This window comes from Camarhynchus parvulus, chromosome 5 (genome assembly GCF_901933205.1).
Source record: "Camarhynchus parvulus chromosome 5, STF_HiC, whole genome shotgun sequence".
Lineage (NCBI taxonomy): Eukaryota > Metazoa > Chordata > Aves > Passeriformes > Thraupidae > Camarhynchus > Camarhynchus parvulus.
In genome coordinates this window covers 46503807-46520488 of record NC_044575.1, presented here as the reverse complement: position 1 = coordinate 46520488, position 16682 = coordinate 46503807, and positions in this window count along the sequence as shown.

Below are 16682 nucleotides of genomic sequence, written 5' to 3'. Positions count from 1 at the left end.
AAAATGTGTAACCCATCAAATACACAGCTTGTTTACTCTTTGCTTACATTCAAAATACCTCGTTAAATAATACGTTTTCAATGAGCAATTTGAACATCTCATTATTTATACCATTAAATCATGCTAAGGTATTTTTTGAAGTCAAATCTAATTAAATTACTGTTAACTTCAAGCAAGAAGTTGAGCCAGTGATTCATTGAAGGATTTATCTCTGTCAGATTTGCAATTAAACATATTGATCCATTTACGTATATTTTGCTCTAGTAAAAACTATCAAGGTTATAAATTCTGAACATTCACCATACTTGAGGTGAGGAATACCAGTTTTAGGAGGACAACATTCAGAATAACCTTTCTTTTTGCACTAAAAAGCATTTTTCTCCATGACCTGTGTGTTTAACCTCTGAGGTTTCTCCTTCACAAAACACAAAGAATTCTGTTTTACTTGTGTTTTAAAGACTATCACGAGGCAGTGTACCTTCTTTTTCTTTTCTTCAGTGAGTGACTGCCTTTGAAATCACTTTAAGTGTAAGGCATGAAATATTTCTTTGTGAGTTCACATACCTCTTCCAAAAGCAGCAGAAATGCCAAACTAATGCCTTCAAAACAGGCTGGTTTTGAGGCTGTTTCCATATTTAGGTGTCTGGTTTGGGGTGTCTGGAAAGAGCCTAATTCAAAGGGTGGATTTTCAGCTTGATATGTTTCCCAAAAGATCATGTATATTTGTGTATCTAGTATGTGTGTGCCTGTGCACTGAGCTCTCTGAGTGGGGGACTGGTTTCTGCTGTGAATGTTCCCAGTCCCCCTTGAATGGAATCAAACTTCCAGATTCCAAATTTTGTATTTTGATGGGAAGTGAGCTCAGATGTCCTGGGCTCTCATGGTGTTTAGCCCCACTGAGTCACCTCTTGGGCCACAGCTGCTTCCATTCAGAATAAAGAGCATTATCCACTTGAGCATCCTCCTTGGGAACTAGGATTTTTCTCTTACAGCAAATTCCTCCCAGTCTTGTTTCTCCTAACAGTTCATCTCAAGCCTTCAGATTTTTCTCACTCTTGGATCTATTTTTAAAACCATTTTTTTTTCTATAATATATAATCAGTACTCACCTGACAGGAGAGTGTACTCAAGACTTCAAAAAAGCTGCTTTAGGACCACATGATAATAATTCTCCCTAATCCCAAATATAGACGAGATACAGAGCAGGGCCTACAACAAGTTTTATAGAGAGCATTAGTGTCAGCAGTTTAGAGAGAATTAAAAAGAAAAATAGCATTCCATCCCTGAGGAAAAATCCAAGTAGTGTAGAAGACTAAAAGGAACATTTCTATTGGGAATTGCTTATGAAAGAGATTTTTAGTTCAAAATAAGGAAATCAGTTGGCACTGCATAAGGATTGTATTGATCAAAAATAGTCTTCTGAAATATTATGATTCAAAGAAGAGACCAAGTAAAAGACACAAATGAGAGTAAGCAACCCAAATGCAGGAGAAACTAAATCTTGCACTCGCAGCAAAGATTGTTTGTGTTCAGACTCCAAATAAGACAGATGCTTCTTGCAGTTGGGAAAATTTGAAACCTGACTTATAGCTATGATCCATAACAGTGCTGGACTTATTGACAACCTGCTGTGAAAACAGAGCCTTTTTCTCAGCAAAACCTCAGCTCCCCATTTGTGAAGTGTCTCCTGTGTCATTTTCACGATTTCCTAGAAGTTGTGATTAACCCAGATGCCAGTGCTGCTCCATTCCTGCATGCTCACCAATCAGTGCAGGATTAATAAGATGCCAAGTGAGACCACTGAACCTCCTGGTGAGCTATTGAAAGAAAAGTGAGTGTGCTAAAAATATTTAGAGATTTATTTGATTTCTCCACATGAAGTCCTCTATAATTTATCACTTCAGTTCACACTTGTTCTGTTTTCTGCTTTGTTCAATTTTAGAAGGGGGCCTTTCTCTCCTGTTTTTTACTGTGACCACATCACAGGTTTGGGTCTGTGACAGCCATTAGTGCACTCCAGTCCCTGCGTTTAGCTATTTTTCTATCTGCTACACTTGCAACCTCCTCCAGTTGTTCTGCTGAGCACAGAGATGCTTAAGCTATACAGATCTCAAATGCATGTGTACTGAGCAATAAGGTTAGGGTATTTTCTGATTTGTGAGTAATGCTTTTCATAAGTATCCAGAGATGTGAATGGGCACAGAGCTGGAACGAGCAGGGGATTGATTCTTATTCTTCTGAGCAGCAGAAAAAGTCTGCTTTTCTTTACTAAATCACAGTAAAACAACCCCCTCATCTAATGGTTATTTTAATTTTATCCAGATCTCCTTATAACAGGCAGATTATTCTGTGAGAATCTCAAAGTAAAATCAAACATTACATTTTGGGATGTTCACCAAAAGCAGTTGAATGGACGAATGAAAAGACCAGTTTTTCTCCAGTAGTTCAATATCCAGGGTTAGAGACATGACAAGTTTTATAAATAAAAAAAATTGGATTTTTTTTTATTTTTAAAAAATGTAAATTGCTGACAAATAGAAGTGATCGGTTAAATTTATTTGAAAACTTATGTTTACTTAGCATTATAAGCATAGAAACAGCACCATGGAGCTGTTGGATGCCATGTAGGCAATAACAGCAACTATTCCAGCTATCCTCTGTGTGCAAGTCTTCCAAAATCAGCATGGACTGCAAAGTGCAAAAGCTGTATAGGTACATGAACATAAAGGTAGTGGATGTCATTGCCACTCTGGATGACCCTCAGCTGGGTCTCTCACTACATATAAGCAAGATAACAAGGCATATTTATTTCTGATTCTTCTAAATAGACACCAAAGCTGACTGCAACACAAGGGTGAGGAATAGACTGGTTGGTTGTACAGAATAAAATCAAGTTTTTACTACAAATCTATCTCAAAAGGGCCAGTTCCGGCCAAATTGAGAAGTCAATATATACCAAGCTACCTTGCAGGTGATGTTGAGGTAGAAAAATGGATAGGTTCATATATACCTGGGAGGAAAATTATCTGGAAATGTAAGCAGTCAGAACAGTACTGATCTAGTGTAAAATGGAGGGCATGAATGATACTCAGAAAAATGTTTTGGTGAATGGGCATATCACCTGCTTAAGTTATATCCCAAAAGTCTCAGTGAAGCTGGTGGTGTTGTTTTAGGCTGAGCAACTCAATTTCACTGCTCAAAATCATTAGTTGTCTTTGGAGATCTTGATCCTTTATATGGAGTGCCATTTGCAGGTGAGTAGGTTTTTTTTAAAAAAACACATTGCTATATCACATTAAAAATACATCACATTATATTACATAAAAATACACTGTTATATAGCTATGTAAATAAACACATAAAATAATTTATTCCATTCAAGAGAGAGCTGTGGGTATGTTATATTTACCTCCACTGAGCATTGAATAAAAGCTTAAGAGCCTGTGGAAAGAAGTAAGGGTTGAGTACTTCTGAAAGGTGGAAGCAGGCATTTCCTGTCCTGTGTACTGCTTACTTCTGTTGTACTGCTCAGTCAGAGTTTCACAGGACTTAACCCCAGACAGAGATTAAATGGCAACTTTTTATGAGTTTAGAAAAACTTACTGAGCTGACTGCATGCAAGAGGACATTTTCTTTCTAAGGTGATTTATCTCCTTTATGTGGCTGGAGCAATAAATACTCTGAAAATTAACGCCACGCTCGCCTGTAAAATAAAAATCCACATTAATCTCAGCTATCAGAGACAACTATAAATCAAATGAAAGCAAAACAGGGAAAAGAGGAGTTGGAAACAAAGGCCCATCCCTGGCAACACAGCCCTAGGCAGACATTATAGCAATGTTGGCTGAGACTAGCTGTCAAGAGGCCCCAGAGAACTGGCTCTTGGGGCACCTGCCACAGCACTGAACGTGAATCTTCAGGTCTCCATGAGCCATATGCAGGTCCTGGATTCCACTGTGGGGAATAATTACCTCTGCTCCAGGAAGGAGACCAGCAGGAAAGCTGAATCTTTTGTCAACAGGAGGAGTTATGAGTAACTGAAGAATAGAAATACAGAATGCAAAATGTAGCAGATTATTTAAATTTTAATGCAAGGTACCATTGGTCCTCATGGGTCAACAGAACTGAGCAACTTCACCTTGTCCAGGTGATGTGTTTGAGTCACAGGTGTGTGTACCCAATGTGTGAGTTATCCTGGCTGTCTTTCTGCAGCCTCTCTTTTGGAAGAATTACTGAACTCTTCTATAAAAATTGTTTCTAAGTTATCTCTCTTGGGTTAAAAGCCTATGCTGTTCTTTTTGAGCTAGCTCTGAAGAGCCTCCCCCGTAACTAAACATACAGGATTCCCTACAAGCAGTACCTCTCACTGATGCCAATTGAGGGAGCAGGAGTTGTTCCATATTTGAAAGCTAAAGGTAAGGAGATGAAGGAAAGAAGTGTACATAGCTATTTCAGAATGTGTGGGCAGTGATTTCTACTGGATTCTGAAATATAGTGGAATTCCTATAATTTTCTTAGCCTAAATAAACATATTCACCAGGGCACCCTTTCATCAAAGAATGCTCTATGCAGATATCTGTAGGTGCATGGATGCTACATCCTACAGATGATATACAGATTCATTCTTAGATATACACTTATAAAGCCCCCTGATCTGCAATCTAAACAAGCATCATTTGCTATCAGATTTGCAGCACTCTGATATTCTGTGCTCCAAATTAGTCCTGGGTGAATTCCATCCCTGCAGCTCACCCATTTTTCTATTACAGCTAATCCAATTACTTCAGACTCTTATCTTCCTTCCAGTGTGCACATATGCCATCTTCTGCATAGAAGTCATCCTGTAGAAAAGTTAATAAGCATATTTATGTTAGAGAAGTTATGGACCAGAGTGTTTATGGGCACAGGAATTTGTTATCTTTGTGCTAAGCGAAGAAACATATTGTCATGGTTTGACACTGGCACAATGCCAGTGCCCCATGAAAATATACTTCCCTGGTGTTTGCTGTGAGATGTGACCAGGAAATAAGCAAAGCAGGCCTCTACCTTAGAAAAAAAAGTTTATTAACTAAACTACAAAAGGAAAAAACCACACACACACACACGCACACACACACCTGGAAAATGAAAACTCCACAAAAAGCATTTCCTCCTCCCCCCCACCACATTTCCAATACATCTTCCAAATTTCAAGTCTCCATCCATCACCCTGTAAATACTCAATTCCAGTCCATCAAGAGGAGAGGAGTCCTTCTTGGGGCCATGGTGACCCCTTCCTTGCATGCCCAGCGCTCTCACCACTGGACAAGGAACAGAGCTGCTTCAAGGGTTATCCTTTTAAGGGTGCTTTGACCAGTTCCAAAAAAGCACAGTTTTCTCTCATCTCGGGACCTCTTGTCCCCCCCATACTTATCTACCCCCTGGGGCCGGGGGGTCTCCAAAACTGAACCCTCTCAGTTCTGAGCCATCGCCTCCCCCCTGCATGCAGCCTCTGTATCGCGAGGAAGCATGGTTCTGTCCATGGCTGTACCAAAAAGAGTCCAGCAACCAGCTACTCCATCATCTCTTTCCGGCCTCTTCTTTACTCTCCCAGCCTCACTCACTGCTCCGACTGTCATTCTCTTGCCCATTTCCTCTTTATCATCCACTCCGGGAGAGGTCCAAATGCTCTGTGAGGTCTTCATTGTCCAGAAAGGGGTTAACAAACTCCTGCACGCGGCCAGGCTCCTTCCCTGCTGCACTCCCCCCTTCCCCCTCCTTCTTCACAGGCCGATATCACTTCAAGGCCACAGGCCCGTACCAGCTTTCTCTCTCTCATCTTCTAGCTGGGGGGTCTGCCCAAATCTTCTCGGGGCCTCTCTCTCTCTGTCTCTCCTGGGGGGGGTCTGCCCAACACCTCCTGGTGTCCCCACCACCCTTCCATCTTGAGGGGTCAGGCCTACCTCTGCCGGGCCGCAGGTTTTTCCCCCCCCCGCCCAGCTCGAAGCCGGGCAGGGGAGGCCTTGCCTCTTTGCTGGCCGGAAATCAAAGAGGGAGCCCAAGGGAGTGCTCTGCTTCTAACCCCTGTGTTCTCAGAGGCGCATCCACCCTCAGTGGCCAAGCCTGGTGTCAATTTAAAATCTGAACACCTATTGGCCTCTGGCCACTCCATTCCCAGAAAACCTGCTTCCTGTAAACCCACGACACATATTGATGGACAAGATGGATGAGCAATTTAAACAAATGAAAAGGAACCATGAATCGATAACTGAAAAGGGCTACACTTCACCCCCAGTTCATAGAAATAGCACAAAGAGAAATATTCTTGAAAGCAGATGGTTGGCACTGGAGAGAGCTTTTGAACACGAACTTTCTCTCTTTCCAAAATTAAAATATGCACTGCGCCCATTGCTGATAGAGTTTCCCACCCTGTAGATGCAGGGTCTGACAGTGCTCACCAGAACTCTCTACTTCAAGCAAGTCAGAGCTAAAATTTTGCTTTGCTCTAACTAAAACTTGTTGTAAAGAGAGGAGAGAATCAGTGTCTTCTTGTGCTTGAGCTAGTTGCAGAAATGAGTCGGAGCTGTAAGAGATAGATGTTACCAGAGCTGAAAATGCCTGGAGTCCTCTTCACATAGAGGACCCCACTGAAGCCTGAGTGTGAAAATGCACCCACAGAGTTTGTCAGCTTACCCCAAGTAATTCCAGCAAAATCCTTCTGGTGCAATTCTTCTCTTTCTGCATCTGTATGGTGACTTATTTTCCAAACTTCCAGTGGTGAGGTCAGGTACCAGATTCAAACACCAAAATGGGATCCAATAACTGCTTATCTGCGATGTCTCAGAAGACACCTGATGACTCAGGCACATTTTGAAAGAGGAAGGCACAAGACCTCTGCTAGCTGAGAGCTAATCCTGCTGCAGCACCACAGATTTGGAGAGAAAAGGACTAATGCACACCCTGAACAGTGCTGCCGTCCCCACCAAGGGGGCCAGGAGTAAATGCCCTGGGACTCTGGAGTTGCACCTCAGAGAGTGCTTCTGTCCTGTCCACCCCTCCCCAGCCAGCAGGGCTGGAAGAAGGGGAGATCAGCACCAGGTTAACCTGTAGAAGGAAAAAGGAGGGAAAAAGGGGAAAGAGACCCAGCTTGTTTGCTCTGGGACTCAAATCAGCCCTTAGCTGTTCTAAATAGCTCTGTGCAAGACTGTCAGCATAGCAGATGCTGGATTATTACACCAAAAATAAGAATTATGAAAATATATTCAAGTGCAGGAGAGAGGGATGGGGCAAACCAGTATCTGGTAAAACAGCTTTGTTGTGAGGCAATTCTTTATCTCAAGAGTAAACATTTAGTCCCCCAGGCAAGAAATAATCACTGTTAAAATCCTTCATAATTAAAGGAGGATTATATTATATATCATATACATATATAGGATCCTATATTATATATAGGATATATGATCTTCAGGACCTATTTCCTCTCCCGGTGGCAGGAGACATTGCAAAAACATTCAGAAGGACAGTGGGGTATTGTTATCAAAAGCAGCATAGCAGTCCCAGGGAGTTCCTAACTCTGATTCTTCCTGAAGACAACAAAGACAATGGGCTTCTGCCTGCAATATTCAGTATACAATGGCAGAATTACATTTCTAGATTTCTAAGACAAGTGTGTGGAGCTCGACTGTGCATTTCCAGTTCACTGGACACTGCTCTACAGGCATGGGTTCATATAGGTGCTGCAGGCATGTCAGCTTCTCTCCCACAGCTGGGACTTAGCAGGACTGCTGCTGTCACCTGGCCAATTTTTGTAGAGAAAACCAGAAAAAGGCAGCTAAGGAGGTGATTGGAAACAGCAGGGTGTTCCCAAGAAATATTAAGCTACCCTTTGCAAACAAACTTATTTCAAAGCCAGAGAATTGCTTCTCAGTTTCCTTTAATGCTTGCATTTTATGCCTTCTCACTGTTCTTCTCTTTAAGACCGTAAGTGCACTGGGGCATCCCTGCCTGTTCCTCAGCATTTGACCAGGACCCTATTAAGTGAAGGCCTAACATTACCTTATCCCTTGGCACTGCAGCAATAAGCAAAAGAAAATAGTATTCACATTAGACAGCCACTATAGCTTTGGACACAAAGAGAGTAAAATGGATGTGCTTGTTCATAAATAGAGAAATATTTCCTTTGATTATGGGTTTCCTCCTTGCTCATTATAAAAAATTGTCAATTATTTCCTGCCTATAGGTACAGCAAGATTACTCATCACCAAGTTAACAGCTATGCACTCCAAAATTGCTTCTGTAATTCAGGTTTAAAGTCACTACAGCAGCACAAGTCAGAAGGACTAAATGAGAAGGAGGGTATGCTGAATATAGGAAAATACTGTATGCAAATTGTGGTAATTCATGACTGAGTCACAAAAAATATGTATTCAAAATCTGTCATGATTTAAACATTTAAGAATAGATTGCTATGCATTTATGTAATAACTTTCATTAGAGGATCTCAAAATGCTTAGGAGGTACTGAGATGAAAGCATGATGATGTCAGTCTTACAGGACAGCTCTAGGTGCATTTCTTTCCAATTCAGCAGCTAGTGGCTCCCAGGGATTTCCAACACACCAGACTAATACTTGCTGGTCTGGGGAAAGAGAAAGGGCTGACAAAGATAAATCTGATAACTCTTCTAGTCCTCAAATGGGTTCAGGCTCTGTTGATCCTTACATTTGCATTTCTAATATCCTTTAAAATATCCAGTGATAGAGCAATTACAAATATATCTAGCCTCTTTCTTCTCTCTGATTATACCTCAGTGCCTTCATGTAAGCAGCAAGCAAATATGTTGCAATTAAGCAGCAGGAAAATACATTGCAAATACAGTAATACCCCCAAAATTTTCTCACTAGGCAAGAGTTCTTAGTACTAGCAAAGCCATGATGTAGCTCATCATTCATCACAACAAAGAAAGCACTGGAATTTTTTAGCACATTCCTTCACTGGTTTTCAGTAGGCTGAGCAGAATGGAAATTTGAAGTGAGAGAGCGCACCTCAGGCTGTGTGGAACAGAGTGTGGGCACTGATGTTAGGAGTCATAAAGATGGAAACCTAAATCAGTGTCTTCCTGGGACCTCCTGAGAGCTCTCCCATTGTTTGGTGAGACAAAGGCTGCAAGATAAAGAGTACTCCAAGGTGTAAGTGCTTCAGCTGGAGGGACTATGGACTGGCAGACCCTACTGAGAGACTTCTTCCTCTTCCTAGTGCATGTATTTGTTAAGATGAAAAGGAAAAGGGAACAGATCAAGGATTTGAATGTTAACAAAAAGACAGAACACTAATCTTAGAAACATAAAGATAATAACTGGGATTTTATTAATAGGAGTTAATTTTTTTTTAGGATGCAGTAAGATCTAAATCCACTGGCTGATTCAGAGCAAAAAAGGTGTGTTGAAACTGCTGATACATGCCTGCTGATGTTGGTGGCCTTAATAAGAGACATCCCCACATTTTGCATAAGATTCTGCCAGGGAAGCAATTTGGCATTACAGTGCCAACATGTGACATAAAAGAAGTTACAGGCAGTGTAATCTCTGTTTGATTTCATCAAAACATCTGTAGCATAGGCTCAAGGTAAAGTATTTCAGAACTTATACGTTTTTTCTTGGTATTGTTGCCTAAACATATTGATGCCTTTCCCTTATATCTAGCTGAGAAAAGTCTTTGCACTGTGTACGTCTCCAGGTATACCCCTGCAGAGAGTGCTGCTGCCAGAATAATGCCTTCTGACCCTAGAAAATACTTAGAGGGGACAACAGAAACCCACAGGCACAGCCTGGTAGGACTGCTTTAGGAACACGTGGTTGCTGCCAAGAGATGTGAAATGCTTCGCCATACCTCAATGTTTGAAATATTTTAGATGTAGATTTATGAACTTTCATAGCAGCATTTATCTATGTTCTTCAAAGGCCAAGCCAGGATTAGTGCAGTTGTCAGTGCTGTAAGACCCATGTGTTTGGCTGTCTTCTGTACAGGGAAGGTAGCATGGTCTGTCAGGCAGTCCCCCTGACAGCCAGTCTGAGCCACAAGGAGCCGTGCTCCCAGCTACTGCGCTAATCTAACAAAATTCTAGCAATATCTCATGGAACATTAACCTACCACCTACTGTCAGCAGGCAGATCCCAGGATATCTTCTGCATATCAGAAAGCATAGGCACCACTTTAGGTATCTTTCTTCTCTTTCTTCAGATACTAAAGACCACACAGGATCTAAGAAATTACAGCAGGGGCCAACTGGATTGGTGTACCTCAAGAAGACTTCAGACACTGAAAAATCACTGGATTTTCCTTTCCATCTGCAAATAAAACTACAATTTACTGGCAGGAGACTACAAATATGTTGGACAGTTCTGAATTCATATATAAAACAAAATCCTGTATTACTTACAAAAAAGACTTGCTAGAAGAACTGGGACCTGCTACCAGTAACGCCACTGGGACCTGCCAGTGATTGTCCCAGAGCAGTGTTTGGTGCTCAGCATGCAGATTTCTGAAAGAAACTTTGCCCATTAAACTCAGTGCTCTATGACTGCAGCGGAGGTCACTGGCTGGAGCTGGTGCTGTCTTTGTGATAGTCCTGCACTAGCTGGGGCTTATAACCAATCAATAGCTCTTGTTATGAGACGGATGGATCCATTATAATCTGACCTGCTCAGAATCTGGTTCTTAACCCTTAACCTTAGCTGATGTAAAATATTCACCAAAATTCACTGTTAGACATCGGAACAGCCTCATATTTCTTTCCCTGCCGTTAACAAATGTCACATATTTGTCAGCGGCACAGATTATCTCATCCACATCATCACAGTGTATGCCACATTGTTGAATGTGTTGTTAAAGAAAAAGCAGAACGGCTTTTTAAAAAAATGGACTGTTGTGGAATTTAAGAGTAGATGAAGACAAAAAAAAAAAGTTCAGGTGTGTTTCCACCAGTATTTTCTTACAACAATTAATAACACATTTATTATTTCGCCAGGACGTAGAGTTTTAAAACGCACAAAACCTAGAGCTTCAGGCACACTGCAGCTGCAAAAGGCATCCCAAGGGGGACGCAAAGCAGCCATGACACGGCTTCCTCCACAGCTTTATCCCTGGAGCCAGCTGTAGCCCAAGGCTGCCTTTACTATCTAGGGATAGAGTTAGGGTTTTGAAAACCACAAAGCCCAGACCTCCAGGCACCCTACAGCCGCAAACGGCATCCCAAGGGAAGCGCAAAATTCCTACGACATGGCTTCCGTCACAGCTTTCTCCTTGGAGCCAGCAGTAGCCCAAGGATGCTTTTCCTGCCCAGGGTTAAGGTGAGAGTCAAAGCTAGGGTTAGGGTTTTGAAAACCACAAAGCCCAGAGCTCCAGGCACACTGCAACCACAAAAAGCATCCCAAGGGAAGACCAAAATTGCTACAACATGGCTTCCTTCACAGCTTTTTCCTTGGAACCAGCCGTAGCCAATGACTCCTTTTCCTGCCGAGGGTTAGGGTTCGGGTTACTTCCTACACAGCTATTTCCTTGGTACCATCCCTAACCCTAGGCTGATTTACCTGCCTAGGGTTAGGGTTAGGGTTACACCTAGGGTTTTTTTTTATAAACTAGGAAGCCTCGAGCTCGAGGCACACTGCGCCTGTAAAAGGCATCTCAAGGGCAGCCCAAACCTGCCACAACATGGCCGCCTCCACAGCTTTGTCCTTACAGCCAGCCACAGACCAAGGCTTCATTTCCTGCCTAAGGTTGGTGTAGGGTGACACTTAGGGTTGCGCCTCGGGTTAGGGTTTTGAAAACCACAAAGCCCTGAGCTCCAGGCAAGTGGAATGCAAAACTGCCACAACATGGCTGCCTCCACTGCTTTTTCCTTGGGACCAGCCCTAAACCTAGGCTGGTTTATAGGCCTGGGGTCAGGCTTAATGTTAGGGTTATGCCTAGGGTTAGGGTTTTTTAAACCAGGAAGCCCTGAGCTCCAGGCACAGTGCGGCTGCAAAAGGCATGCCAAGGGGAGCGTAAAAGTGCCACAACATTGCTTCTTCCACAGCTTTTTCCCTGAGACCATCCCTAACCCTAGGCTGGTTTACGGACCTGGGGTTAGTGTTAGGGTTATGCCTAGGGTTAGGGTTTCTTAAACCAGGAAGCCCTGAGCTCCAGGCACCCTGCAGCTACAAATGTCATCCCAAGGGGAGCGCAAAGCTGCCTCACCATGGCTTCCCCTACAGGTATTTCCTTGGGGCCTGCCATAGCCCAAGGCTGCCTTTACTTGCCTAGGGTTAGGATTAGGGTTGCGGCCCCCTACAGGTTGGAACCCAGATATGAATCCAGATGATCTGTGCGCTTGCAGTAACAATGACAGGCTGGACATTCCACACCTGAGATCTGCAGACTGACAGCTTTCTAAATTCTGGTTCCTAATTTTTCAGGCTAGGTATCATGTCAACTAGGAACAGAGGTAAAAAATAGTAGGGAGTGGAAAGAAAGAAAAATTAGTGTTGTGTGAAACTGATCATTTTTCATGGATTTTTTAATGAAACATTGTCAAATATACTGCACACAGTAGTTTTAGTCACATATTTTCAGTAGGCATAGAAACTCTTGGACTTGTAGTTTTAGGGAGTATTCTGCTGCTTGGGGGTGATTATTCTGGTAACCAAAATTAGATCACAGTCTGACCAAATATGTGCAGGTTTCTCCTTGAAGGATGAGTTAAAAAAAAAGAAGCTATACTGATAATTTTGTTTTAGAAGCAGTGATTCTCCATCCTTGCCTTTCATCTGGATCTGCTTAGACTCTTGTACATTTACTTAGCCCTGTCCTTGCCATCCCTCCGTTTCCATAAGATGTAGGCCAAAAGAGTCCAAGAGAAAATGTGAATGCAATGATTTCATACCATCTTTTACACATTCAAATAACAAGTATTTTATCTTTGAGACCAGAGCAGCAATGTATAATAAGTGAAAAAGTGATATAGCACTTCAGTGATTGCTGCAACCTGCAGTTCATTCAGCATGCAGAGATTTCATTATAAAGTCACAAGTGATTGAAAATGTAAGATATCTAAGAAGTAATGTGTTGTGTGAACAATTGATAAAGCTGAAAATAGGACATATTTGGGGCATACAATCTCTTCCTTACATCTAGGATTTTTTCTGGAGAGTTTAATAACTAATCCCACACATTTTACCTTTATATTTATAAACAAAGAGCAAGGATACTGCTGACAAAATCCATTTTTGAAGAGAAAAAATGTGAGAAACTACTGCAAGTTAATAAGCAGAAGGCCTGTTTATCACTGAAAGTAGCATCTCAGAGTCAGAAAACTGAAAATACAAGAACAGGCTTGTATGATGTATAGCCTCAGCTTTTTTGACCACGAATAAAAATCTGCCATGTCCTGTACTTTCAGGTGAGGGAACACAAGCCAAAGATTACATACAACTTTCCATGTTGGTGCTATTCACTCCTCACCTAACCTGACATGGAAACATTGATTTTGATTACAGTATTCCTGGCCTATAGCATGAAAAGGGGTCACCCTGCCACTGTTTTGCAGATGCAGTGCAATAGTCTGAATTTATCTGAGAGAAAACTTTAAGAGCACTTATTGAAATTCAGATACTTATGAAACTTAAAACTCATTTCCAAAACTTTAATATCATGAAAATCAAAGAATCATTTGTTATCCAAATGTATTCTAGATATCTTCAAAGTTGGGAATCTTTACCCAAGTTGGAAATATTGAACAATAGAATAATCGAATCTTCCAAAAATTAAATCTGTTACTTGTATGGTCCTCAGTTTTATTAAATAATTGGGATCATCAAGAAGAATTCTCTCCCCTCCCTGGGAAGAGATTATGGTATTTGAAGAAATGCAATTTCCTCCACTGTTTCTGTTGATTTTTTATTAATTCCTGATCTTCTAAAAATATCACAATAAATTGTGGATTGCTAGGTAGAAACTTGAAATCCAAAACCAGTAAATTTTCTTTCCAAGTGTTGAAAGCACTGCTTTAGATATATGGAGTAATAAAAATATCTTTTAAAAAAATATTTTAGCAACAAAAATATTTTCAGTGCAAGCAAAAGTGATGTTGTAGATTTACCTGCTTGCTGATGTTTTTCTAGACTCAAACTCAAAAATTAATCTGGGACAGACCATGCCAGGCTAAAGAAGACTTTAAAAAGTCAGTGCTAAAATGTTTTCTAGCATGTTTATGTTTTCTAGCATTTCGCCAGGTTGGACACTCTTCTTGAGTTCATTGACTTGCATCCAGAAATGTCATTAGTAAAACACTGCTTAAGTGGATTCTTTCTGGGCCTGACTGACCACAGAGCCTGAGAAGAGGCTGCCTTTGCTTCCTCTGCTACTGGCTTCAGCTAAAACCCCTCTGATGTCTCTAAAAACAGAGGGAGAAAATTTGCCTAAAGTCTGACTGGGGAATATCTATTGATTTTAATAAAGTTTAGACGAGTCAACATCAAAGAGAACCTTCTCCTGTGCTCTCTGAACATTTGAATTTATGTTGTAAACTCCATCAATACTGACAAAATAAATAGCCTCTTAAAGGCTATTATGGCTACTTAGATTAAAGAAATATTATAGTATTTGTAAGTACAGCTAATCAGTGTTGCAAGCCTTACTAATGTTTCCTGAGTGGTTGCTCCATTGGAGTGTTAATCACGATTTCTCTGATTATCAGCAATTGTTTAAAAAATAAAAACATGAAGCAAACAAGATAAATATTCTTCCTTGGTAATCAGATCAAAGATGAAAGGGGAATTGAGTAATGGTCATCATTCCATTGAGTATTAATATTTGACTTAAATTTTTCAAGAAACTGCTTGAATGATGCTGCTTGTGCAGTCTTTTGCTGAAAACAAAACAAAGAGAAGACCCTTTTAAAATAGTTTAAGTAACTATTTTGAGCTGTAACACTTATAAATCACTTTTCATCTCCAGAGCCCTGAACCAGAGCAAAGACCTTTGTTCACCACACCAGCGAAGGATCTGCTACTGTTCCATGTTTCTGTGATGAGCTAAACATTTCAGAGGACAGGACCTTGTTACTGCCTTTCCCACCAAACACAGCAAGAATTTTGGGTAGTTGGATCTCATTGTGCTGTTTTGACAGGCAGGGAATCCGATATAGGTAATTTTTAAAATATGCCCAAGGTAGCAGAGGGAGTTGGCAGTAGTAGGACTACACCCCAGGAAATCCTGTTTCTGGTTCCAGGATGGTAGTCCTAGCCATTATCCTTTTCCACACTTCAGCAGTGTGACTGCTGCAGACAAATCATCATGTTCTTCCATAAACCAGCCCTGGTGCTACAAAATACTTAATGCATTATTAAGCAAAACATATTCCAACCCTGTCATTGATTCAGGGCCTACAGTCTTGCAAGAATTATATCATTTATCTTCCTTATAAGTGGAAAAAATTCCTGGACTCTATTTTCTCTCCATAGAAACTACAGAGAAGCCGAAGTAATTAATGAAAAGTACTGCTGTCATGTGGACAAGAACAGGGCACACATTCAGCCCTTTCTTCAGCCATTCAGACTCAGGGGAAATATGCTTCTGTGTGGACCACATGACTGGGTCCAGAGGCTAGATTTAATACATTTGCAGTCCAATCATTTTCCCAAGTGAACTGTCAATTACCAGTGTGAGACAGAAAAGATGATGATTACCTGGGCCAAACTCTGCTCTTGTTTGTGTCAGAACAATATCCCTGATTGCGCTTGCTTCCATGCGACTGTGGGTTGAGTTTGGCTCTGTCTCCTCGGTTCCCTGGGTTGTCTTTGAACCACAGGAACAGTGCTTTGAGACAGCTACTTGGGCAATTGCTAATGGCAGGAAAAACCACAGTTCTTCAGACATTAAGGCATTGTAAATACTGAAAGAAAATAAATCTGTGTTGTATTTTTTTGGCATACAATGCCTAAAGCCTTATCTCTCATTCTGTCAGGAACCAAGAACTATGTATACAGATGGTGCAATTTATTCTGTTCTGTACTGTGACCAAGTGCTGAAATACCTTCAGGAAATCACCAGAAAGCTTGAAAAGCTTTGCTGTCTCTTGTGACTCCAGCTCACTAAAACTATAATTGAATGAGCACAATATATTAAGCCCTGCGTATTACACAGTAGGCTTACAGAAAAGGATGCCATCTTTTTCAGCATCGTTACAGAAAATATCTTTGCTGTACAATTACTGCCTATACCCAAGATCATAATGTCTCTGCCTCTGCCTTTATAAGATCAGATCTTATAAAACCACAAGACAGGGATTTACAAACAGATGCCTGGGTTCAACGACTCCACCTCAACTCAGGTGTAACACCATTAAATTCCAGTGTGCTGTTCTCATTTGTAAAATGCTGTTAGGCCTGATAGTCCTGACATTTAAAACAGTGCCTGTTTGGGCCGAAATGAGTGGACATGAAATGAATGTAACAGTGGTATGAAAAAAGAATTTTAGCTGTGTATTAGTTCAGAGGTTAATGTATTTCCATTCCTGCTTCTCTGAGCAGATTTTTATGAAACTAATGATTAAACTTGGCTGAGTGAGTGCAAGAAATACAAGGAAAAACTAAAGTCAATATTCTCAAACTCATTCATCTCTCAGTATGAAATGTAAACCTTGGAACTAGTATTTTGTTCATACCCATGT